This window comes from Balaenoptera acutorostrata, chromosome 12 (genome assembly GCF_949987535.1).
Source record: "Balaenoptera acutorostrata chromosome 12, mBalAcu1.1, whole genome shotgun sequence".
Lineage (NCBI taxonomy): Eukaryota > Metazoa > Chordata > Mammalia > Artiodactyla > Balaenopteridae > Balaenoptera > Balaenoptera acutorostrata.
Genome location: NC_080075.1, coordinates 86,141,633 through 86,167,114, shown reverse-complemented (window position 1 = coordinate 86,167,114; position 25,482 = coordinate 86,141,633). Strand labels below are relative to the sequence as shown.

General features: G+C 46.4%; 1 protein-coding gene and 1 non-coding gene across 2 annotated transcripts in view; one reads left to right on the top strand and one right to left on the bottom strand.

Moving 5' to 3' along the window:
* GREB1 (growth regulating estrogen receptor binding 1) overlaps window positions 1–25,482 on the top strand; it is a 140,329-nt gene that overhangs the window by 45,898 nt on the left and 68,949 nt on the right. The gene's annotated exons all lie outside the window — the stretch shown is intronic.
* TRNAR-UCU (transfer RNA arginine (anticodon UCU)) lies at window positions 25,351–25,423 on the bottom strand. The gene has a single exon. It is a non-coding gene; the product is annotated as a tRNA-Arg (tRNA).

Genomic DNA, 25,482 nt, shown 5'->3' with positions numbered 1-25,482 from the left:
GAAGACGGCAGTCTGCAACCTAGACGAGAGCTCTCACCAGAGCCCAACCCTGCTGGTACCCTGATCTTGGACTCCCAGCCTCCAGAACTGACAGAAGTAAATTTATTGTTTTATAAGCCACCCGATCTGTGGCTTTTTTGTTATAGGAGCCTGAGTGGACTAACACAGTCACTGTACTAGCTTCCCTGGGCTGCCGTAACAGGGTACCACAAACTGAGTGGCTTGAAACACAAAAATGCAGTATCTCTGGAAGTCCAATTTCAGGGTGGCACCTGAGTTCCCTCTGGAGCACTAGGGAAGGATCTGTTCCAGGCCCCACTTCTAGCTTCTGGTAATTCCTCGGCTTGTGACGACATAACTCCAGTCTTAACACGGTATTCTCCGTGTGTGCATGTCTGTGTCCAAATTTTCCCTTATTTATAAGGACACCAGTCAGATTACACTAGGGGCTCCCCTCCTCCAGGATGACCTCATCTTAACGAATTACATCTGCAATAACCCTATTTCCTAATAAGGTCACATTCTGAGGTGCTGAGGGTTATAGATTTTGGAAGACACAATTCATCTCATGACAGTTACCTTCTTGACTTGAAAGGTGCTTAGGACTTTACTAGGCAGTGACATGGAAGAAGGGCCTTCCTGGGGTGGGGCGTGGACATCAGTGGCAAAAAAGCACAGAGGTGGGAGGGGTGCTTCTTCTCTTTCTCCCAAGGCGGTCAACCACCTTGTACTTGATCTGCGGTTCACTTCATCCTGCTGAGAAGCTTGTCCCTGGGATAAACTTGGGCATCATAATTACATATATTACTTCAGATTTATGGGTCTTCGCCCTGCCTCCTCAGCTGGACCTAAGGACCTCCCCAAATTGCATGTGGGCAGCGTAAACGGGGTTGGAAACATGGTAATTGAATGACCCACCCATTCACTGGTAGGAGATGCTTGGCTTCAACTTGGATTTTGTGTTGGCTCCACGTTCTGAATTGACCGTCTCTGTTGATCAAACCAAGAGGATGTAATCAAATGCCCATGCTACTGGGAGCAGATTTTTTTAGGAGTGGTGCAGGCATAGTTGAGATCATTTGCCTGAATGGAGAGTGAGCTGGTCAGCGGAGCTGTTCACGCGTTGTGGGTTGTGGACAGACATGGTGGGCCGCACCCTGCCCCTCGCCCTCAGAGAGGACGCGTGTGGCTCTGGGCACGGCCCCGTGTGCCTACTATGTTCGCTTCCCAGCCTCCTGGGCTCCTGTGGCCGCGGCTTCGCACTTTTCTCCCAGGACCCCGGGTCTGTGACACCTCAGTCACTTTGCCCCATTTTTCCTGCTCTTGTCAGCCTGGTGAGCACACACCCATCTTTCACCCCTTTCGCTGGCGTGTCCTCATGGCAGTTTTCCCTGGAAACTGGGCTTGATGTGGGGCTCAGACAGTCCACCACTCGGGGGTCCCTGGTACATTTCTGAGTTTTAGCTCCTCACCTGTAGAATAATCCCCATTGTGGCACTTTCCTCGGGTGGTCCCTCTACCTGTCCCGGCAGGGCTCCCTCTGTCCTCCTGGGGGCCCCAGGCTACTGTCACAGGCATCACCAAGGCAACATGTGTTTTGGAACAGCATGGAGCCCTTTACTAAGACATTGTAAGGAATTATAGCGTATTCGCTCGTCCATTTTTTAAAGTCTGTTCTTCAAGAAATGATCAGATTAACAAAAATCTATGCACGTACGATGTTTTTCTTTTCTGGCTTACGACTGACGTCGTTCAGTGGGTGAGTGACTTTTCCAACACGTCCTTCTTGTGTTTGCAAACACTTTTCCACTTGCTTCTGCTTTTGGAAGTCCCCAAAAGGTCATGGCTCCCTGAAAACTCTTATAAAATACCTATAAGAGAGCATTTTATTGGAAACTTTCAGGCATTTGGAAGATATGCTATTGTAAATGAATGGTCCCGGACACGTCCATTTTGTGAACTTTTTTTAAACCGACGGTGGAGCAGGTGTGCCAGAGTATGGAGTCAGTTACACCCTTGGTTCTACTATCATTTCCTATATGTTCCTGTGGTGGCCAGGCTCAGCTTCTCTATCTGTGAAAAAGGGCGACAATGATTATAAAAAAAAGCCGCCTTCCCCACTCAGTTATTGAAGACTAAATTAAAGTGCTTGGTGGGGACTTCGCTGGTGGCACAGTGGTTAAGACTCCGAGCTCCCAATGCAGGGGGCCCAGGTTCGATCCCTGGTCAGGGAACTAGATCCCACATGCATGCCGCAACTAAGGAGCCCATGTGCCGCAACTAAGGAGCCCGCCTGCCGCAACTAAGACCCGGCACAACCAAATAAATAAATAAATAAACAAATAAATATTTAATAAGTAAGTAAATAAAGTCAGAATGATAAAACAGCACCATTAAAAAAAAAAAAACGAAAGTTCTTGGTAGTTTATTATCACCCAGTATGAGTTGGCTTCCTGCCTTTATAGTCATTGTTCAAAGGGATCTTCCCACATACTCATCTCGTTTTATATGTAAGTCTCACTCTAGTGCAGGCCTAGATCCTCTTGTTTTAATGTGCTAATGTAATTCTTGTTTCTGTTACATTTAACAACTGGTAGCAAAACACTGAGGAGTAATTAAAAGCTGCTGAGAACTTCACAGGACCCAGAGAGTTTTCCTAGGAGTGGTTGTTTTTCTTTTCCTTGCCTGTGGGCATTTTACTAGAGAAAGTGATTTAGTGCTTTTTCTTCAAGAGCAAAGGAAAAAAAGGAACCAGTCACTCTTAACAAAATGGTACATGCATATTTAATCACTGGCCATGGTGCTCTTTTATCTCCTGCAAACAGGGATAGATGACCTGCCCAGGAAGCAGGGGGGCCTCTTTCCAGATAGGTGTCTCATGTCAAGGTCATCAGGAACCGGAGAGTCCGGTTAGGTGGGAGTTTATGACTTTACAGTCATTGAGAGTTGAAAATGAACACTTAAAAATAAATTCAGGGCTTCCCTGGTGGCGCAGTGGTTGAGAATCTGCCTGCCAATGCAGGGGACACGGGTTCGAGCCCTGGTCTGGGAAGATCCCACATGCTGTGGAGCAACTAGGCCCGTGAGCCACAACTGCTGAGCCTGCGCGTCTGGAGCCTGTGCTCCGCAACAAGAGAGGCCACGATAGTGAGAGGCCTGCGCACCGCGATGAAGAGTGGCCCCCGCTTGCCGCAACTAGAGAAAGCCCTCGCACAGAAATGAAGACCCAACACAGCCATAAATAAATAAATAAATAAAAATTAAAAAAAAAAAAAATTCAGGAGAGGAGAAAGTCATGCTCATTTAAAGGTAAGTTTGGATTGTCTGGGTAAGTGGCGGTGATTTCCTTTCTTTTCAGTAGGGTGAAGTCTCTCTTCTTTCTGGGGCTCCTCATTTGTGCCTCAGACATTGAGTTGAGAGTTTCAGAAGCCCAGGGTTAGGGCATCGGACAAGATGAGGTTTGTCCACTCTGCAGCTGGGAAGCAGCAGGGGTGTCGATTAATGCGGGTCATCTATCCGGTCCGCCCTTTGGCCGGTGTCCTTTATTTCACCAAGGCTAAAACCTACGGAAACAACTCACCTTAGACTCACAGGTGATCTGAAGCTCTGTCTGGCTCGGTACCCAGACGTCTGGGTGGAGCAGAACAGTGGCAGAATCTCACCCAGCTCCTCAGGCTGGTGTCCAGTATCCAAAGGTTAAACTGGACCAGAGGAAAGGTGGAGAGACCACAGGCTCAGGAGCATGATCAATCTGCTTTCAGATCCCACCTCTGCCTCTTACTGGTGTGTGTTTCCTTGGGCAAGACATCCATCTCTCTGGCCCTCATGTTTCCTCTCCTGTTGGTCTCATAGGACTGCATGAGGATGAAGTGAAGTGATGTGTCAGATGCCCAGCAGAAGGATCCTCTAGGGGCAGTTCGTGTGCCCGCCTTATCAGGTGGAGAATCAATACTTAAAATAGCCACCTCTGCAGGCTTGTGAAATAGCACTTTGATATTTTTGCATTTGCCTTGCAGTACCATGTCCTGTCTGAACATCTTCTTCTCCCCGGAAGGTCAGCATGACCTCATTGTCTGGGACAGATTTGGCCTTGCTCTGTTTTGGTCTTATCACTACTTTTCATGCTGTGCTTTCCAAAACACATCACACATCTTCTTGTCACTGGCTGAACAGACGCTGGACTCGTTGCAGCCCATGGCAGACGGTTCTGTCCATCCCTTTCCTTATTCCTGACTAATGGAAACCCTGATTTTGTTCAGGATAGCAAAGCGCCTGGCTAAAAACCCAATTTCTCAGGCTCCATTGCAGTGTAGGTGGCCCTAAGGCCAAGTTCCAGCCAGTGTTTTATAAGCAGAAATCTATTGGGTGGGACTCCTTGGAAAACAGTTGTTTTCCTGGTGAAGAAGCCCTGCTCCTTTCATCTTTTGCTTTATCTCCCTTCCTCCAGTCTGGATTGTGAACTTCAGTGGCTGCCTTCCAAGGCAGAAGGAGCTCTGGTATTGAATGTCATTGTCAGAAGGCCACCCCAGCTCTGGACTAGCTCCCTGCAGGCTTCTAGTTACATGGGAAGAGTGAGCTCCTCTTGGGTTGAGCCACTGTGGTTGGGTTTCTGTAACAGGCAATGAAATATCATGATGGGTATGTGAGGTGCTTCCCTGAGGTCACACTGACATGACTCTGTCCATGTAAATGTGTTTCGTGTGACCTTTTTAAAGTTGTCTTGGTCACATTCTCTTTCTTGTGACTATTTCCTTCTGGAATGACATACCCTGTAGGTCTACTCGGGCTTCTTTCATTAGCCATTTGGCAAAGACACAGGAGGCTGTGTTCGTACAGTAATCCTGTCTCTAGTGCTGAGAGGAAGCACCTGCTGGGGTACAACCACCTCTCCTCAGGCCAGGACTGCCCAGCCAGGCACAGGCCAGCCCCATAGGATGTGGCATGAGATGGAGGCCTGGCACCAAGTCACATAGAAGGGTCGGACACTTGCCAGGGTTTTATCAAAGACTCACTTTTATCAATGCCAACTTAGTTTGTTCTAGTGAAAAAAAGATCCATTGAGGCCTTGAATTCATGTGGATTAATTACTAATGTAACTAGTTTTTTTTTTTTAATTTATTTATTTAATTTATTTATTTTTGGCTGTGTTGGGTCTTCGTTGCTGCACACGGGCTTTCTCTAGTTGCAGAGAGCGGGGGCTACTCTTCGTTGCAGTGCGTGGGCTTCTCATTGCGGTGGCTTCTCTTGTTGAGGAGCACGGGCTCTAGGCATGCGGGCTCAGTGGTTGTGGCCCACCGGCTCTAGAGCGCAGGCTCAGTAATTGTGGCACATGGGCTCAGTAGTTGTGGTGCACGGGCTCTAGGCACGCGGGCTCAGTGGTTGTGGCCCACCGGCTCTAGAGCGCAGGCTCAGTAATTGTGGCACATGGGCTCAGTAGTTGTGGTGCACGGGCTCTAGGCACGCGGGCTCAGTGGTTGTGGCCCACCGGCTCTAGAGCGCAGGCTCAGTAATTGTGGCACATGGGCTCAGTAGTTGTGGTGCACGGGCTTGGTTGCTCCGCAGCATGTGGGATCTTCCCGGACCAGGGCTCGAACCCGTGTCCCCTGCATTGGCAGGCGGATTCTTAACCACTGCGCCACCAGGGAAGCCCGTAACTAGTTTTATGAATGGTTTTAAGCATTGTCCTTCACTCTTCCTCATCTTTGCCACCTTTTTTTCTTTCTTTGCATCATATGGCATTTTATGACACCACATGACTCTAAGCTTTCTTCCTTTACGTCACAAGTTCCTTTAATAGGAGAATAAGAGAGAGAACATAATGTAGTGGAGAGATCATGAGTTTTGGATATCAGGAAACCTGCATTAAAATCTGAGCTTTACTTACTAGCTATGCGATCTTGGTTAATGTCTACAAGCCTTAGTTTTCTCATTAGTAAGGTAAGAATTTTAGTGGAGATTAAATAAGATATTGTACGTCGAATACGAAAGGCAGTCTTATTCTCTGCAGCTGCCCGCTCCTTCCTCCTTATCTTATTCTTGGGAGGCAATAACTTTCCATCCTTTTAAATGATTCTTTTAGTAATTCTCTTGACATTTCTAAAGAACATACTTTGCTACTCCTTGATTCTTGAATTTTAAATAATATTTATTAACTTCCCAATGTGGAAGATAAGGATTTTGCCCTCTTGCATATATGCCCCATTCTTCCCATACAGATACACACATTTTGCCCTCTATTCCAATATAGTTATTTATAGTGTTTGATAGCTCAATTCAATGTATGCATGAATATGGCCATGTAAACAGTTTGACGGCTGAGCCAGGTATGTACTACTATTAGTTTTATCTTTTTCCTGCATAGCTTTTGTTTTCCCTAAAATTAGCCATTGCTTATTTTTTTTTGTATGCATTTATCACTGTTTATCTGGTGATCAATGTAAAATGGGGAAGTGGTAAATGGTAGTAGGCATATTATGAGAAAAGAAGAGACATGCCACTTTTTCAGGGGAAAGGTCTCCCCTCCCCTATTAAATTCTTAAATCAATTTCTACTGTGGGACCTCATATAAATGATATTGTGACACAGTGGACTTAATTTGATAGCAAATGCCAAAGCCAGTTCCATATGGCTGTTTTCCACGATGGTGTTGAAAAAAAGCCAAAGTTACAATGTCACAGTGCAACTCTGGGCAGATGACTCCATGAGGGACCAAGTTAATTGGGTTGAAAATGTCTTGTGGTGAAACTTGATCCAAGAGTAAACTTGGGCACCTGGTGGGTTGGATGGACGGCATGTGTCCTGACCTATCTTTTCTGCTGGTCAGCCTCTCTAAATAGCAAGACTGCACTCATTCATTCAGTTAGACAGCCAGACATGGGCTGGGCTCTGGAGAGTCTGTAATCAACAAAACAGATGTGGTCTCTGCTCTCATGGAGTTCACGGTCCTGTGGGAAGACAGATACCGCAACGTGCATTGTTGGTGTCATGAGTGTTGTGAAAGAAAAAGGCAGGATGTGTCACCTAATCCCAATTCCATCAATAGTTGAACAAAGTCTGCCAGCTTGATAGTTCTGCTGATAAGGATTCCCCAAATCTCTTAGTTTCCCTTTCCTTTAACTTTTTTGAAGGCTTATCTCTTTTCTGCATTGACACGCAAACAGCTATTGAGTAGAGTAAACCCACAAGATTTCAGAATCAGTCTTTCTCAGGCTATAAAGTCAACCTTCATCCAATCCAAAACTTGCTCAGGGAAACAGTGCAGCAGAGATGGGGTTGGACACGCCAGCTGCAGCTCTCCACACTGGGGAAGGGCCCTGAATTCATGAGCGTGCTGTTGTGTGTGAGGAATGGATCACAAAAATCCAGGGGTCACTACTCTGGTAGAACAGAAGAATGATGACTTTTCAAGGTTGCAGACCTGTCACTTTACATCTACTTCAAATTCACATTTACATCAAAGTTAATGAGTGGCAGAAATCTCTTTCAAATCCATCCATAAAAGGCAAGAATTTATAAAATGCAAGCACCCTAGTTGAAAGTAGCAGAATTATTGGTTTGGATTAAATGTTCTATTCCTTGCTTTTAAAATGATATAAGTTTCTTATTATAAGGCAGAAGGTTGGACTGGGTGATAGTTTTAAGTACCCTCCAACTGTAAAACCTGTGATCATAGAATATTTTATATAGTTCTTTGCCAAGCAGTGCTCTGTCTGCAAGCATTAAGTGCCACTAAGTCTGTATTTTTGGGAGAAATCCTTAACACCAATACTCATATGAAATTATATACGTTTGTCAAATTTCACTTTTTTCTTTGCTAGCTATAGATATTTATTCTAAAAGAATGACCAGATAGCTTCTTTAGATTGGAAGTTATTAGATTCAGTAATTCGATTGGATGAAGAATTAGCCCTTGGCAATTTTTTTCAACTGGCTTGGACAATTCTCAATATTACTAAAATGTGACTTTGGTCTCTAGAAGTACAGAATTGTCTTGCAGTATAGTTATTACCTTCAAAAATAATCAGAAGACTCTAAATATTCTTATTTTCTCCTACTTTATATGTTTGTTTTGCACAATGACTTTGAAAATTCCCATTTGCCAAGATTCAGAGGATCTTTTTCATTTGAAAATAAAGGGAAGAAACTCTAAAAAAATAATGAAATTGCCAAATCTGTATTAAACCTTTGAAGATGGAAGAGTTCCCTTACCCCCACCAGGGAAAACATCCACTGTTAACATTTCAGTGTATTTCCTTCCAGTCTTTTTTCTATGCAGTTTAAAACCCACAACTGTAGTAGGTACTAAGGATGTGTAATATACTTTCTCTGCTTTCTATCATTTTTTCATGCTTTTTGTCATTTAAATGTCTCATATTAAGTATGTAAGGAACTCTCTTGCTAATGAGTCAACACTAGCCAGAATAAAGTGGGAAAGGTTCATTGACTCCTGGAGAGTTTAGCAACCATCAGATATTTAGGGTCATTAATTCTCTTTTTTCTTACTGCCTGTAGGAGCACCTCATCACTAAATACTCTCATGGTTGTTATTTTGTGCTAGGAGCTTGGGAAACAGATGGGCAGGATAGGTTTCCAGGAGCTCCAGGCTGGAGCGTCCATGAAAATTATTCTTGTGTCTAGTAAAATTAAAGATGGAGCGTTAATGGCTTCCCCGATGGGGGCTTGCTTCTGAAAGGCAGAGCCGATAATGTCCTGACTCCGAGCAAAAGCCACAAAGGAGCTATCTTTTCCTAAGTCTTTAGTTTTTGTTTTAAGGTTCACCACAAACTTTAGCAGTGGGGAAAAAAAAAAAGTGCAGTAACTGGGTCATTCTGACCTAGAACCAACCAAAATACTTCTAATTACTGCGGCAGACGATGATGAATCATACCTAAGCTAGCTTGCTGCCTTTTCAGTCACATGCGCTCATAATCAGACTCATTGTTTCGTCGCCAGTGGAACATTCGCTCCGGCTTGTTTGGGTCTGTAGGAGGAGAGAAGTTTGCGGATCTTCCCAGCGTAGGATCTGCTCGGCTGCACCAGTACAGCAGGGAGGGGTCTTCACGTTATCAGGGTTTAAGCTCCCTCAGAGCAGGGCTGTGGCTTAGTCATGTTCATCATGGTGATGCCAATAAAAGCTACCATTTTTGAGCACCGATTGTGCGCTAGACAGTGTAAAACGTGCTTTATGATCCTTGTGTCATTTAAGCCTTCCAACAATCTTATGATATAGATATTATTATCCTCATTTTGCTGAGAAAATAGGCTCTGGAAAATTAAGTCACTCAAATACCCAGTGTGTATGTAAGGTAGGCATCTGGCAAATGTTGAGTGAGTGAATGCATGATTACTCCAAGCTAATGGAGGAGAAAAGCAGAGGCGAGAACATGGCCAGTATGAGCCCAAAACTTGAGATTGTGTACCACCCAGTTATTCATTTTTTGCAATTTTTAAGCTCCAAATTTGAGTAGCAGTGAGGGAGGCGAGAGGATTTCAATGTAGGCAAATAACATAAGACATGGATGAGGGAATAAGTTTGTGATCAGCAAAAAGATCAGCTTGACCGGGACAAAAAAAAAAAAAAGAGGAGGAAAAACACTGAAGCATCAGCCACTGTGCTAAATACTTCACTACATTATCTTATTTGAAACTCACAAAACCCCTTTGAAGTAAATCTTGTTAATCTCCATTTATGGGGGAGGAAACGAACTCAGAGAGTTCAGGAGCTGCCTGAGGTCACACAGCAACAGGCCGGTGAGGGGCCGGGATGGGAACCCAGGTACCAGCTCCATAGCTGCTTCCCCATAAACAAAAGCCAGGAGTGGAGATTTCATTCATTATTCTTGAATTTTATTTTGTATTTGATGGAGAGAAAAAACCCGTATGATATACACATTTCTTTTATACTGGCAAAACCCAGCAACTGGCTCTACCCCAGGGAGAGACACCAGTTCGGTCAGTGCAGGGAAAAGGCCAAGCAGCTGATGAAAGTTCTGGCGTTGCCAGAAAGAATGAGCTTGGCGTGACTGATGTGCAATTCAGTGGTGGTGACCAAATTTTCCAAACCAGAATTGGCATGCCATGCTCTTTGTTTTCCCCCCAACCCTGCCCCACCCCAAGTATCAGAGGAACTCCTGAAAATGTAGTTGGGATGCAGAAATACAGTCATATGGTCAGTTCTGATATAATGAGACATATGTTTCTAAAAATCACTGAATCATGAAAAATCGCACAATAAAAACCACAGGATTTGTGGGAAAGATGGGATTACAGGCACAGGACTCAAAAAAATTTCATCAATGACATATTGAAAAAAAAAAGGTAAACGCCTAATAGAAAAGGGAAGCACAGTTTTACATATGAGAAATGGTTAAGAAATACACAAATGGTGCAATAAATATGGAACTTTACCTAGAAGTGCAAGATAAATAGAGTTTTGTGTGGAAATGGGCATTGGAAGGGTTGCAGCTGTGAGTTAACTGTGAAGTAGAGGAAGGAGGGAGATGTGGAATCATATGGAAAGTTCTAACACCAGCTGTGGATGGGCGTGGCTCGTAATACACGCAGAACTTGGAGGTGGCTGGTAGGTGTTTGAGGTGTGTGGTTTTGTGTATTCCTAAGCAGCTCACTTCAGCCGGGCACCTTTTTTCTGCATTCACCTTAGTGTTTCTTGCAGAGGAAATCACACCTAAGGGCACACAAAATTCACAAAATATTAATCCGTTGGTACAGATTTGTGGTTTAAAAACAAGTGTCATAGCAGAACTGACTGTATGTAGGACAACATAGCAGAATATGCAAACTCTTACATATCAAAATGTGTGTGGCTTCCATACCTGTAGCTTTTCCACTCAGCTCTCTAGTTAGGGTCCCTACTAGAGACTAAATGTATGTGTCCCTCTCAAATTCATATGTTGAAACCTATCCTCCAATGTGATGGTATTAGGAGGTGGGGCCTTTGGGAGGTGATTAGGTCATGAGGGTGGAGCCCTCAGGAATGAGATTAGTGCCCTTTTATTTATTTGTTTTTATTTTTGGCCGCATTGGGTCTTCCTTGCTGCACAGGCTTTCTCCAGTTGTGGCGAGTGGGCACTACTCTTTGTTGCGGTGTGCGGGCTTCGCATTGCAGTGGCTTCTCTTGTTGCGGAGCACGGGCTCTAGGTGCATGGGCTTCAGTAGTTGCAGCATGCGGGCTCAGTAGTTGCGGCACGCGGGCCCTAGAGCACGCGGCCTTCAGTAGTTGTGGCACGCGGGCTCAGTAGTTGCAGCACACGGGCTTAGTTGCCCTGCGGCATGTGGGATCTTCCCAGACCAGGGATCGAACCTGTGTACCCTGCATTGGCAGGTGGATTCTTAACCACTGCACCACCGGGGCAGTCTGGATTAGTGCCCTTTTAAAAGAGACCCCGGAGAGCTCTCTTGTCCCTTCTGCCACAGGAGAAGATGGTCCATCTGTGAACCAAGAAATGGGCTCTCACCAGATACCAGATCTGCTGGCACCTTGGTCTTGGACTTCCCAGCCTCCAGAACTGGAGAAATAAATGTTTGCTGTCTGAGCCATGCAGTCTGCGGTATTTTTGTTACAGCAGCCTGAGTGAACTAAGACTGTCCGTCAGCTCTAAACCAGAGGATGGACTGGGGTGTCTCTAAGAACTCTTCCTCTGTGATTTTTGGGTCTCTCAGTGAATGGACTCGGTGACACAGTGTGTCTCCCCCCAGTCTCTCAGAGGATAATAATTAGAGTTTTTAAAAAAATTCTTTATGTAGCCTTGTTTTTTTCTCAGGTTGCTTTAGTATCTTTCCTTCTCCTGGATGTTCTTGTCATGCTTCAGTCCTTCTTCAGATGCCAGGTGACCCTTGGATTTTCATGTGGGTTTAAGAAAGAGACAGTCGGCTGGGAGTTTTGTGTCCATAGGTGTTGCTTTTTGGGTGCTCAGGACAGCATCAACTCGTATTTTGGAGGTCTCTAAATGCCAGACTGTGTCTATGTTAGTGGCTCTAGTTCTTCTCTGTTGATTCAATTTAATTGATTTCATGTGTTTTGCCAGTGGTGCACACCTGAGTCCTGGAACGCTGCATGTGGCCGTCGGGTGGGAGGTGGAGGGGTCAAGTGCTCTGTACACAGTATTTCAAAGAAGTCCCCTGTTTTCAACTAACACATGCCAGAGGCCCGAGTCTGGGTTTCTGTAGGGCCGACTGGCTTCCTCTAGTTACTTGCCTTGTATTAGCCACAAGTCCTCTCTTTAGTCTGGCTTCTGGAGTTTCGTTAAAGCTGAACAAAGACAGAAGTGCTCAGGTCTGTTTAGGGAAGTCAGGTCCATCACACAACAGAAGAGATGTATGAACTAGGTTTTGAAGTATGAATAGGAGTTCATATCATGAATGAGGGGTAAGGGCTTCCCAGGCAGACAGAACACACAGCCTGCACAAAGCACCGGAGGCATGAGCAATCGGCATCGGGCAGTACCAGCCCCTCACAGCCTGTACAAGTAAAGGAGACCTAAAGTGATCTGAAAAACTCTCAGGGAAACATTTTGTAAAAGCCAAGGCCTATTTGTTTGTTAATGGTGGTTATCACAGTCTCCAGGACACTTTGTTGGACAGGTGGAGAGTTTTTGCTTTTTGAAGGTAATCACTTCAAGCCTTTGTGGTCACAGAGAAAAAGCCAACACAGTTGGCTGCTGGTACAGTGAATCTGTCCATGCTTGTCACATCATGTAAGGTGGAAGGGACTTGGCCGAGGGGTGGGGGTGGGGGGGAGAACAGCGTTTGATATGGAACAGAAGAGAGGGAGATAGATATATATGGCAAGGAGATATATTGGCATTGAGCATAGATTTGCAGATGTAAATTCAACAGGAAGACTCACACCAGAAACACCATCAGAGCTGCCACTGGGGCGAGCTCTCTCTCCTGTGCAGGCACCCCAATGTTATTTTCACATCCGAAGCCTATTTTGACAGCAATGGGAAAGCATGGTCAGTTCAAAGGTATTGTAATACAGGCCTGATGAAGGCAGTTCCTTCTTTGCTCATTTTCTCCTCGTGATGATGATAATTTATGGCAATTTAAAATTAGCAAACTATGGAAAAGATTAAAGAAGCATTAAAAAATCTTGAATTCTTTCACTTAGAGGCAACCACTGTAGACATTTTTTTTTTCAATCTCTTTTAAGCATTTTATTTATTTATTTACAGGCCGAAAGCTTAGCAATGAGAATAGCTGTTACTATTATCATGGCCTATATTTTAAGTATTATATATGTGCCTGCCGTTCACTGTTCCAAGTACCCTCTGCATATTCATTCATGGAATCCACACAACACTAAGAAACAGGTACTTTTATCCCTTTTATCAGATCGGGGAAACTGAGGCACATAAAGGTTAGGTAAGTTGCTCAGGGTCAAATGTCCAGTAAGTCAGGATTCAAACCCAAGCCTGGGCCAGACCCAAGATATATCTCTCTTGATGGATCTCTGTATAATAAGATATCATATATCAATACATTGTATTACATGTATGTGTATACATGTATTCCTCTCTTTATATTTCTATAACAAGTTAAAATCTTTTTCTTGCTGCATGTTGTACCCTAAGGATATCCATGTGGTTTAAAAACTTCATGCATAAAGCCACATGCATGTGGATATCAGAGGCTGCATTAAACCTCCCTTTCCTGTTGGACATGTCTGGGGTGTCCAGTTTCCCACCATTACAGACAGTGCTCTGAGCGGTGGACGGTGGAAGGCACTCCATGCAGAGTCACCCCCTCTCCAGTCCCCAAGCGTCCTCAGACCTGAGCTGCCCCTGCCCCGCTGTGAGTGAAGCCACGCCAGGCTTTGCTTGGACTCCTGCAGCCTCATTCAAGCAGAGCCACCAGGGGGCGCGGCCCTGCCTGTCTGTGAAGCCTGGGGGCAGGTGGGGTCTCCACTTGCCTTGCTAGGGAGATGGGGCTCAGCCTGGGGAGGAGTAAGTCCGAGACATGGGGCTCTTCCTTCCACCGCGTGGTGGTTTTGAGGACGGGGCCTCGAAACAGCTGAGAACTCTCTTTGCTGACTGGGGCACCAACAAGAATAATCCAGTCCTTTGGGCTTTGGCACAAAAGGCAGATGACATGGGTCCCCCTGGGTCCTCTCCATGTCCTCTTGGCGGGCAAATAAAAGACCGTGGAAAGAAGATGAAAATCAGAGTTAGAGGGATTTAGCACAAAAGAAGGGGGCTCCCATGATTTCTTGTCTTCCCTTTTTCAGTTAGGATTTGAGCAGGATTCCTGGATTTCCAAATGTTAGTTGCAACAGGGATGTGTAGGAAGGTCTGGACAAGAGCTGGTGTTTTCATGATTTCCAGCGTGGTGGAAATGACTTAAATACAATAAGTTTAAGAACGAGCCACTGTGACCCTCAGGGGACTTCTCCTGGCCGGGTTGTGTTCCTCGCTATTCACGGAGGCGGTTGTTTGGAGGGGCACGTGCTTCTCGGGGTCAGTGCCACACCTGCGGCCCTCCCGTGGCCAAGCGGGCTGCCCGATTCCCATGGCAAAGCCCGTGCTCTTCCCTGACCCTTTGTTCTGTGCTCAAGAGGACACGGTTCCAGGCCAAGTACAGAACTTTCATGTTTGAAAAGACTCGGTTTAACTGCTGGTGGTTAGACCGACAGATTGGTATGTACCTGCATGGTGAGCACTTTGACCCAGTAAAACACTTCAGCGCTAAGAAGATGGAAAACCATGGCATTTGCCATCTGACCCAGCAGGAGCCTGGGGCAGAGGGAGCTCAGCTTGGAAAGTCTGCTGCTGGCTTGTTTTTTTTTTTTTTTTTTTTTCCCCCTCCTGGTTGTTGTTGTAGCCTCGGGAGCAGATACTGCCTTTGAAACCTTTCCCCTGGCTGGCTTGACCGCCTCTGCCTCCCAGGGCAGGGGCCACAGAGCCAGGGTGTCAGGCTGACCGAGTGCTTGGCACTGTTCTTGGGGGCATTAAGGGCTCCCCGCACGATCAAAGGCACAGCCCGGGAGGCAGGGGCTCAGCAAGCGCTCGCCCTTCACTGGGCTCAGCCTGCTCCTGGCTGGTTGGTTTCTGGCTGCCTGAAATGACCAGCTTCTTGTAAGGTACGGCGTGTTCGACGTGGGGAGCGGAGCACCGGCTTTGGGGGGTTGGAGAGGTTGGCGTTGGCGTTTTGGCTGATGATAGAGACGGCACTGGCCCGTGTCAAGCGGAATAATGGCAAAGCATTTGCCTTTTCAGTAAGCCGAGTGAATCCACCTAATGAACTCGTTTCCTGATTTTGCTGTTGAAAATGGTATCTAAAGGGGTTAGAACTAATTAGTTTTGCACAAGGTAGACACCAAGCAGCGGTGAGTCTAGTTATAAATGATGTGCTAAGGGAATACTCTCCGGATCTTGCCTGGTGGGTTCTGGAGAGAAGTTTTTCCATGGTTTCTTCTTCCCTGAGAATCTTCCCTGGCTTTATTCAGAAGCTGCTTCTCTCCCATTCAGTTCTCCCTGCAACTGGGGATGGGGACGTCGCGTTTGCTTTGTCGTTCCGTTCCAGAGAGCTGAAGGAGGGTCCCAGAGGAAGGCGCCATCTGACCTTGTGGGGACAGATGTCTGGGTGGCGTGGTGCTCTGGCGGCTGAGACAGGACAGTCCCGGTGAGAGAGACAAGCAGATTAGATAGCCGTCAAGCCCTTAGCCCGGCTTTTGGTCATCAAACAGCACCTGTGGAGTTTATGAGTTCCTCCAGGGAAAATCGCAGAAATCTACATTAGAATGCTGTTTCCTGCCAGGAGGACCTCAAAGAGTTTGTAGGAGACCATCCTGCCGTCTGGATGCGTTTATGGCCACATCGTATATTCGGGGCTGACTCTTCCTCCTCTCCTAGAGCGTCACAGCCATTCCTCATACGCGAGGGCCCACCGTGCCGCGGGAGGTACAGGAGGAGGCTGGAAATGCAGTCTTGAGAGGGCTTTGCTTTTGTTTTGTTTTCCGAAACTTTGGTCTCATAAGAAATAAATCATCATACTTGTGTGTCGGCTGAAGGATTCTTTTTTTTAAAAATTAATTATTTATTTATTTTTGGTTGTGTTGGGTCTTCGTTTCTGTGCGAGGGCTTTCTCCAGTTGTGGCGAACGGGGGCCACTCTTCATCGCGGTGCGCGGGCCTCTCACTGTCGCAGCCTCTCTTGTTGCGGAGCACAGGCTCCAGACGCGCAGGCTCAGTAGTTGTGGCTCACGGGCCCAGTTGCTCCGTGGCATGTAGGATCTTCCACAGACCAGGGCTCGAACCTGTGTCCCCTGCATTGGCAGGCATATTCTCAACCACTGCACCACCAGGGAAGCCCCGGCTGAAGGATTCTTAACTTTTTTTAAGAAGTTTTTTTTTTATAGCTACTTTATTTATTTATTTATTTATTTTTGGCTGTGTTGGGTCTTCGGTTCGTGCGAGGGCTTTCTCTGGTTACGGCAAGCGGGGGCCACTCTTCATCGCGGTGCGGGGACCGCTCTTCATCGCGGTGCGCGGGCCTTTCACTATCGCGGCCCCTCCCGTTGCGGGGCACAGGCTCCAGGCGCGCAGGCTCAGTAGCTGTGGCTCACGGGCCCAGCTGCTCCGTGGCATGTGGGATCTTCCCAGACCAGGGCTCGAACCCGTGTCCCCTGCATTAGCAGGCAGATTCTCAACCACTGCGCCACCAGGGAAGCCCCAGGATTCTTAACTTTTGCTGTAGGGATGTGGGAGAAGGAAGGAACAGGGGTTAGTGGCAGCTCAGATCTGAGCTGGAATTTGGGGCACTGATGGTTACCTTCCGGGAGGCCCTGAGGTCAGCAGGGATTCCTGGGGAGGGCTGTCTCCGCAGAGGGACAGGTGAGAGGGTCTGAGAACCACAGGTATGTTTTGGATGTGATTCAGAATGGAGGCAGATGGTAAAGGGAGGGAAAGAGAGGCCTGACAGGGGCTGTGGATGGGTCTTCTCTTTCATGGACTTGAACTCCGGCTTTGACTCCAGGGCACGGACGCTTTCTTCTCTGCCCTTGGTCACCTCTCCAGGCGAGGCTGAGAGGAGACAGAGGACAAAGACAGGAGGGTACCAGCCCCATTTTGCACGTAGCTCAGCAGATGCTTGTGAGAGAACAGATCGCAAGCAAGGGGATGGCTGGAGGGTCCTGAACACCTGGCGTGCTGGGCTCCTCAGACCTCCCGCGGCCCCTGTCCTTCTGCATTGCGATGATGACACCACCAACTTCCTCCTCTTTCTAAAGCCTAGTCTCCCCTCTTCCTCAGCCTCCACATGAGCCAGTCTTTGTGTCCTCCTTGAGTCTCAGTGTATTGCAATATTCTCCTATATTCCTCCTTAGGAAGCCTAGGTAATAATCTCTCTCACAGTCTGATCCAGCCAGCTTAAAGTCCTTGCCTGACTCTACAGGGTTAAATCTGAATGTGTGTTCACAGGGCTTAGTCTAGACTGGCCCTCATCACCCTCCTATACCCGCCCCCGCCCCCTACCATGCTCCAGCATCTGGAAGGACCTGTGTTCCCCAATCACACATGGGTGTCACCCCCGGGTCAAACCTGGGTGTGTTGCCCACCTCCTGCCCGAATGCCCTTTCTTGTATTCAGCTGGCAAACCTGTGCTTATCCCCCAGATTCAGCTCTTCTGGGAGTTACCCTGAGATTGACTTGAGATAGAACCTTCCATGCCCATCTCTGTTTCCTTTCGAGCTGCCCTCTTGCCTAAATCCCTGCTAAGGCAACGGTCACACTGCCTTGTTTACCTGCACTTCCTCCCTACCCGTGAGTTTCTCCAGGTCAGGGACTCTGTGTCTTTCACTTTCACCCTTAGCTCCAAGTAGGAATGAAATATGACTGCCATGTATCCAAATTAGACTATTTAAGCATTTAACTTTAGGGCAAAACCATGAATCTAAGGGGAGGGTTCACTGTTTCTCATGAAGCAGAGAACAGGCTCGGCGTTGTCGATTTGTGGCTTAGGACAGACCTGGCTGTCTGAACTTGGTTCTGAGATCTTGAAGGCCTCCAGCTGTGTCTTCTCTTTGAGCCTGGGGTGGCCCGGGTGGAGGGCGAGTGGGGTCTCTGGCCGCCTGGGGTAATGAGCAGAGTCAATGGCTGATCCTTTGCCAGATCTGCTCCAAAGAAACTGTTCTGGGCTCCGTGGGGAATGAGTGAGCTTGGTTACTCCATCCAGCAGTTCAAGCCCCCGAGGAGGCGGGGAAACGCAGACACACTCTGTGTGGCTTTAGGGGGAGAAACCCGGAGCCCAGTGAGGTGTGTGCAGAGTGCTGGGGGTGGAGGAGCGGAAGCCATGAATGCTGGCCTCAGTGTGAGCCCAGGGAAGAACAGGCACAAACAGGGCCCATGGGGTAGCAGAGTGTTCATGAGGAAAGAACAGAAGTGCACATCTTGAACTTCGATGCTCGCGGGAAGGGCTCCCCTCTGACCCTGCTTGGGATGGAAAACAATCAGGTGAGTTCAGGTAGTACCTGGGGCAGGGAGGCATTAGCTAATACACTTTCTGGAACTGTAACAACCATGGCATCCTGGGGTCTGAAATGAAAACCTCAGATGCGTCTACTTGGTACACCTGGGGCTTCTGAGTCTCCATGTGATGCTTTCACACAGGACCACGCTCCGTTTCTTTGCCGTCCTCACTATATCCTTGAACAGGTGGTCTCCCTCTCCCTTTCCGTCTCCCTCTGCCTCCTTTTAGGACTTATTATCCGGGACCTGCAGTATTTACGGGAAATAAAGAATTGACTAGCATAGTTTCTGTTGTCAAGTGGCTTTAAGTCTTGAGAGGAAGGGGGATAAGCAGTGTGGAAATGCCATCTACTTGCATAGGCACATTGCAATTGGTGTACCCCTAAAGGAAGCCAGTTTAATTATTGCTATCGGAGTACAGTGAATCAAGTTAAGGATCTCTGGTTAGCATCTAGAAATTAGAATTAGGAGTAGTTAATTCCAATTTAAGAGAGAAAACTAGAATTTATTAACACCTACTATGTGCCAACAACTCTATGTATGTTAGTTCATTTAGCCCTCATTACAACTCTGGGAGGTGGTTCGTATTATCCTCATTCTACAAATGAAGAAATGGAGGTTCAGAGAGGTTAGGTAACTTGCCCAAGGCCACACAGCTCAAAAGAAGCATAGTCATAAATGAAGCCCCTGGTGGCCTTATTCCAAAGTACATGCTTTTTACTACTCAGCAGGCAGATTATGAATGCTTTTGCGTTTGAAAAATTGTTTGAAGTCGGTAAAGTCCAACTTTACTGAGGGGTTTATTATCTTATAACTCAAAGGGACCTGCAGGGCCCTCTCTGAGAGTCCTGCTGGTTTTGATCTAAGTCGACACCATGGCTGAGAACCCAAGAGCTTTCCCCCAGCACATCGCTGGCCTCAGTCTCCACACACAGAGGGACCCAGCCAACGATGTGCGCCTCCGGACGTCTGGAGGAAACGGGATGAGGGTGAGGATCCCTCTGGGGAAGGGGGAGAGCCGGCTCTGATGGGCGAGCAGCAGGGGGAGGTGGTAGCTTTACTTTTATGAGCAGAATGACCAGTGTGCAGCAGCCAGGGATACAAAGAGCTGGGTGTCATCCTTAGGAAGTGAGTTCCAGCCATTCCAGGAGCCAATAACTGTTGTTGACAGGTGCGAGCTCTGGCCTTAAGCAGAGGTGCCTCGTTACTTGACTGACAAAAGGCAAAGTTGAAAGGTGCTCAGAAAGGAACAGGAAAATCTTTGTGGACCCAGAGTTTAGCTGGACACAGAGCTCTTCAGGGTTCCCAGTAAGTGTCAGTGAGCTTTTTAAGTGAAATGGATTTTCTGTCTCTTGGGCAAAACTTTTGATATTCTTTTTTTTTTGCCACACTGCGCGGCTTGTGGATCTTAGTTCCCCGACCAGGGATGGAACCTGTGCCCCCTGCAGTGGAAGCGCGGAGTCCTAACCACTGGACCACCAGGGAATTCCCCCAAACTTTTGATAGTCTATTCTTTAAAAAAAAGAAAGGAAAAGGAAAAAGGTCACTTCAAGGAGAGGCCGGAACGAGAATGTTTTTCTTTGAAAGGGCTGGAGTCTAGTTTAATCCCTGCTTTAATCTCCAGGAAAGGGCCATTCGGGCTGTCAGAGAGGCGGACACTGTCCAGGCCCTGGCTGGCCGGCCCGCTGATTACTTGTTTGTTCTGCCTGTGTCTTGAAGCAGCACCGAGCCTGCTCGCCCTTCTCCCTCGGGGAGACCTGTCTTCAGGTAGCATTCTTAGAATAATCTTGGGTTTCTTTGCCTGGCTAGAAATGTGTCTTTTTAAATGGGGCCTTTCAGCTGCTGATGCTGTGTTTTCTCGTCATGGCAGCCCCCCTCTTGGTGAAGTACCACTAAGGAAGAACCTAAGGCAGTCCTCTTCTAATCAAAAGTTTTGGCATGGCTGGACAAGTGGACACCATTAAAAAAACAAAAACAAGAACTTTAAAAAATGCTCCCTTTTCTGAAGTCACCGACGTCATTGAAAGCAAAGATTCCCTTGCTTTGGGCCATCATTCAACATTCTAAAATTGTCCCAAATGTGAGACCTTGCACAAGTCACTTAATCTCATCCTGCCTCAGTTTCCTAATATATAAAATGAGAACCATGCTATGTGCATTTTAGGGCCATGGTGAAGATGGAATAAATGATAAATGTAAACTAAGAAAGGTGTCTGCACAAAGTGGCCCTAGTAAGTTATGATGACTATTATTTTGATTATTACTTAAAATGTTCTTGGGGTTTCTGTTGCTAAAGGAAATAATAAAGATGTGAAGACAATAAATGCTTTTAAATCCCAGACACAGTCTCTTCACCTGCAAAATGAAGACAATAGTACTTTTGTCACAGAACTGCTGGCGCAAAAGAGATACTAAACAAATATTGGTTTTCTTATTCTTTCATTCAAACTCGGGTCGCCCCTCATATATATGTATATATCTGTCTGTTGATTTATACATTGCATACATGGACTGCAGTATATCCTGTATATTATTTACATTATAAAACATACATTGAAAAATAATATAATGATTAGGTAAAATAAATATGAACAGAGGTTTTTATATTTTCTTTTTTTGTTCACTTTGGATGTAATGCTGTACTATGTATGTAAGTACTATAATTGGGACTTTATAAGGTCGGTCATGTGGTTCAGTGAGTATAGGTAGAACCTTCTCCTATGAATAATTGCAGGGTTTTATGGGCTCCCAGAGTACCAACGAGAACACAGCCTGGAAGGATGTCCAGTTTTGGATGTGTGTGCATGCTTAGTGTCATGAGACCGACTCTCCAGTGCTATCCTCTAGAAGTTTTGAGGAATGCCATAGCATTCTGTAAAACTGGGAAATGTCTTGACACGACTGGAACAAAACACTAGAAGGTAATAGTAATACAAGTTTGTAACCTTTAAACTGAGGATGTCTGAGATTTTTCAATTCTGCTAGTTTAAACTTCTTAAATACTACTTTTCATGGAAGAGATTCTTGGAGATGGGCTTTTAATTCCAGACCAGGCACTAGCTGTGTGTCATTAGACAGGTCTCCCAACCTCCCTGAGCCTTAGTTTCTTCATCTGTAAAATAGGGATACAAGTAGGGAGAGAAATAATGACCAGAAAGGATTGTTGCTAGGATTAAATTCAGTGATGCTTGTGGAGATGCTTAGCAGGGTGGCCTGCCTTTGCTGTAGGTCTGTAGTTCACCAAGATCTTCAGTTGCTCTCCTACTGAGGTGCTGTGCAATGCCCATCATCCATTATAAAAATGGATATACATAAAGCCTGCATTTCACTAATTTTTAAAAATGTAACCTTCAGCTTTTAATAAACGTAAAAATGCACACAGTCTAAAAAGTTAAATGTTATAAACTTTAAACTGAAAACCAGTGATCTCCTCTCACCTATTTCCACTCCAATTCCTGCTACGCAGAGGCAACCATCTCTTAATTCTTTTTCTTTAATTTTCTGGAATTAACCTCTTTATTTACAAATAATAACTGATGTTGCACTTTCTTGATTATTCCTGGACCATCTTTTCATTCTTACCATGGAATGAGAATTGAGGGTTCTCACACCTCTTTCCTCCTCCCCGCCAAACACATGTGTGTACCCACCTTTTTCCTTTCCCCATCTTCCAAAATAGTTATAGGCACACCTTGGAGATATTGCAGGTTCAGTTCTAGGCCACTACAATAAAGTGAATCACATGAATTTTTTGGTTTCTTAGTGCATATAAAAGTTATGTTTATACTGTAGTCTATTAAGTGTGCAATGAATAGCATTGTGTCTAAAACAATGTATGTACCCCAATTAGAAAGTACTTTATTGCTAAAAAATGCGAACCATCATCTGAGCCTTCAGTGAGTCATAATATTTTTGCTGGCGGAGGGTTGGAAATATAGTGAGAATTACCAACATGGGACACAGAGACAGGAAGTGAGCAAAGGCTGTTTTTATTTTTATTTCTTTATTGAAGTATAGTTAATGTACAATGTTGTTTCAAGTGTACAGCAAAGTGATTCAGTTATACATATTTATATATATCTATTCTTTTCAGATTCTTTTCCATCATAGGTTATTACGAGATATTGACTAGAGTTCCCTGTGCACTGCAGTAGGTCCTTGTTATTTGTCTCTTTTATGTACAGTAGTGTGTGTATGTTAATCCCAAGCTCCTAATTTATCTCCACCAGGCCTCCTGCCTCTGGGTCTTCCCTCCAATTTTGTTCCAAACATCCCTGTCCAGCTGACCTGCTTAAAACATCACCTTTATCAACATAAATCCCTAGTTCTGAAGCTTCAGGGCTGTTGCCTACTAAAACAATGTCTAATTTTTACCCTCAGCTTTGTTTTTTTTCCTATCATGGTGCCACCTTTACTACTCATCAAATGCACTTATTTTCTTTTTCTAGAGCATGTGTGTATTCGTGGAGCTTTCCTGCCTGTGTACCCTCCTGTTTCTTTCCCAAATGCTAGTCCCAGTTTTTGGCCAAAAATATCCTACTCTTTCCTTTTTGGCCCACTTTGGGTACCAGCCCCTTTGGACCGCCTGAGTTCTCACTGATTCTCCCCAAGACCCCTGCCCCCACCTTACGTTGTAGGAATTATGGACTATAGCACTTTTTGTCCCTTGTCACTTATGATTTGAAGTTCTTATCTTTTCACATGCCTGTTCAGATTTAGCTAGAAATGAATGGTCATGCACTGACTACCAGGTGCTCTGCTAGGCACTTTCACACTCTGTGTCTTCTGCTCTCTGTGATGACCAGTGAGTCCTTCAAAGAGCCCATTTTACAGATGAGAATACCGAGGCCCGGTGAGCCACACATGCTCTCTTCATCTACTATACCAGGCTCCTGTGCATTAAGGTGAAGCCCGTGGTTTGACCGTCGTCGCTGCGGTGATGGACACTGCTTCAGATTCTGTGGTTGAAGAGCATCACACACCAGCATTGGGAGGGGCTGGGCCAGGCCTTGGAGGGCAGGCAGCAGAGTGTGACGTGTCAGGGTGGGAAAGGAATCCCCGCAGTTTGCAGACTTGAGTAACTGCAACAGGAGACGAGCAAAGAGGCCGTTCCCAGGGAGCGAGTGGTAGAACCCGGTCCCGGGAGGTCACAGGTGTCGCCCTGGATCCACGAGGCTTTGGGGAGGAGTTTGGCTTTGGTGTTTGACCCTGAGCGAGGCTGTCGTCTCTCTGGCTCGTTAGTTCCCTGTGTGACAGTTGTGGGATCCTAGCACGCCAGCGAGCCCCAGCTGGGCCTCCATCTCAGCCTGCTCTGTCTGCCCTCTGAGCCCTAACTCCTGACTGGCAGGTGGTCTTGTCTGTGAGCTGGTGCACTGCCAGGTGTAGGTAGGAATTTTCCACACCATTCGATTGTGGTCCAGTAGGACTAACAACAAGGGCCAGAGCATTGTCTTACGATTCTCAGTTTCCTTCCCCATCCTCAGTTACCAGCATTTACTTAGGATTTCAAATGCCTCATGAGATCGGGAGTGGGATCATTGTCTCTCTCACTATTTGCTTCTAGGCATTAAAGCTTTGATGTTTGCTTAGGGTTGTAAAATACAATTTCCATTTTTTTAAGTGTGAGCATTCTTCTATCTATGCCCTTGTCCCTTCTGTGTTTCTCCTTCCCTCCTTCCCTCTTTCCCTCCCCTTCCCCTTCTCCTTCCCCCCACCCCCAATTCTATTTTCTTTCAACAAGAGTTCTTTCAGGTTACTTATCATCTCTGAGACTTGGATTTGCCATCCTTATGATGGGCTTCATAATATCCCTCACGTGGCTACCAAGTGTATTGAGCAAGGTGCCTGGCACACGGGAGCCGGACAATACTAGTTTTCTTTCTTCCTCTTTACTGCTCTGTCCACACCAGGCATTGCTCTGCCTTAACCGCTGGAGTCCTCTGGGCTCAGGGTGCCAATCGGGTGCCAATCAGCTGCCAGGTGAGCGGCCCAGGACCTTGGGAAGGGAGGGTCTGGATGCCCTGAGCATTTCTTTCAGCCATTGAGCATCATTCTGCAGGGGCTCCAGGTAAAATGGGCCAGAAGTAAAGCTGCTTTCTGTGTGCGTTAAGCTCTTCAGACAAAGATCTATAGAAACAGAAGGCATTCGTGATGTTATTAATTGGCGGCAGCTTTCCATGGACCACCCTGAATGGAAACGGACACAGGCGTCCCCACATGTGGCCCGTAATCCCTCATTTATGTACTGAAGGAGGCTGCGGGTCAAGAGAAAAGGCAGAGGGCCCGGGAGCCTCTTCTGACTCAGGCTATTAGGTGGCCCCAGCCGCTCCCCTCTCCCTTTCAGGGGCGCTTTCTTTTTGTTCGGGCTAATTCCTGAAGCAATCCTCCCACCAGCTCATTTCCCCAGGCTGTAAGCAGGGGCTGACCGAGGGGAGGCCCTGTGCTCAGGAGTTATTGCCCCAAGCAGGAAGTGTTTAATGGTTTCCATTTACTTTTAGTTGGAAGAAGGAAGCCTGAACCTTCTGAACCTTTCTTACAACAGAAGGCAGAAAATCAACCTGATGACACCGGCCCATTTTACCCTCAGGAGGGAAACCAGAGCTCCTTAGGGCACCAATGGTCCCATCTTGAAATTGCTTAGCCACCTACAGAACAAGGACAAGGGGAATTTCTTATATACATCTTAAGTCAAAGTGATGTGTAAGGAGGTGCCTGGGATGTGAAGCCAGTCTCACAACTTGGGTGACCGAGTGTGTGTGTGTCACTGTAATGAAGCAGGAAGCCAGTGTCCTGTGGTCATGTCGAGGATGGCATTTGTGCTATTTTTGTTTTTTTTTTTTGGCTGTGCCATGCAACTTGCGGGGTCTTAGTTCCCCGACCAGGGATTGAACCTGGGCCCCCTACAGTAGAAGCGTGGAGTCCTAACCTCTGGACCACCAGGGAATTCCCCACCTTGTGCTATTTTGAAGTCAAATGCCACTTTGGACATTAATAGTAGAGGA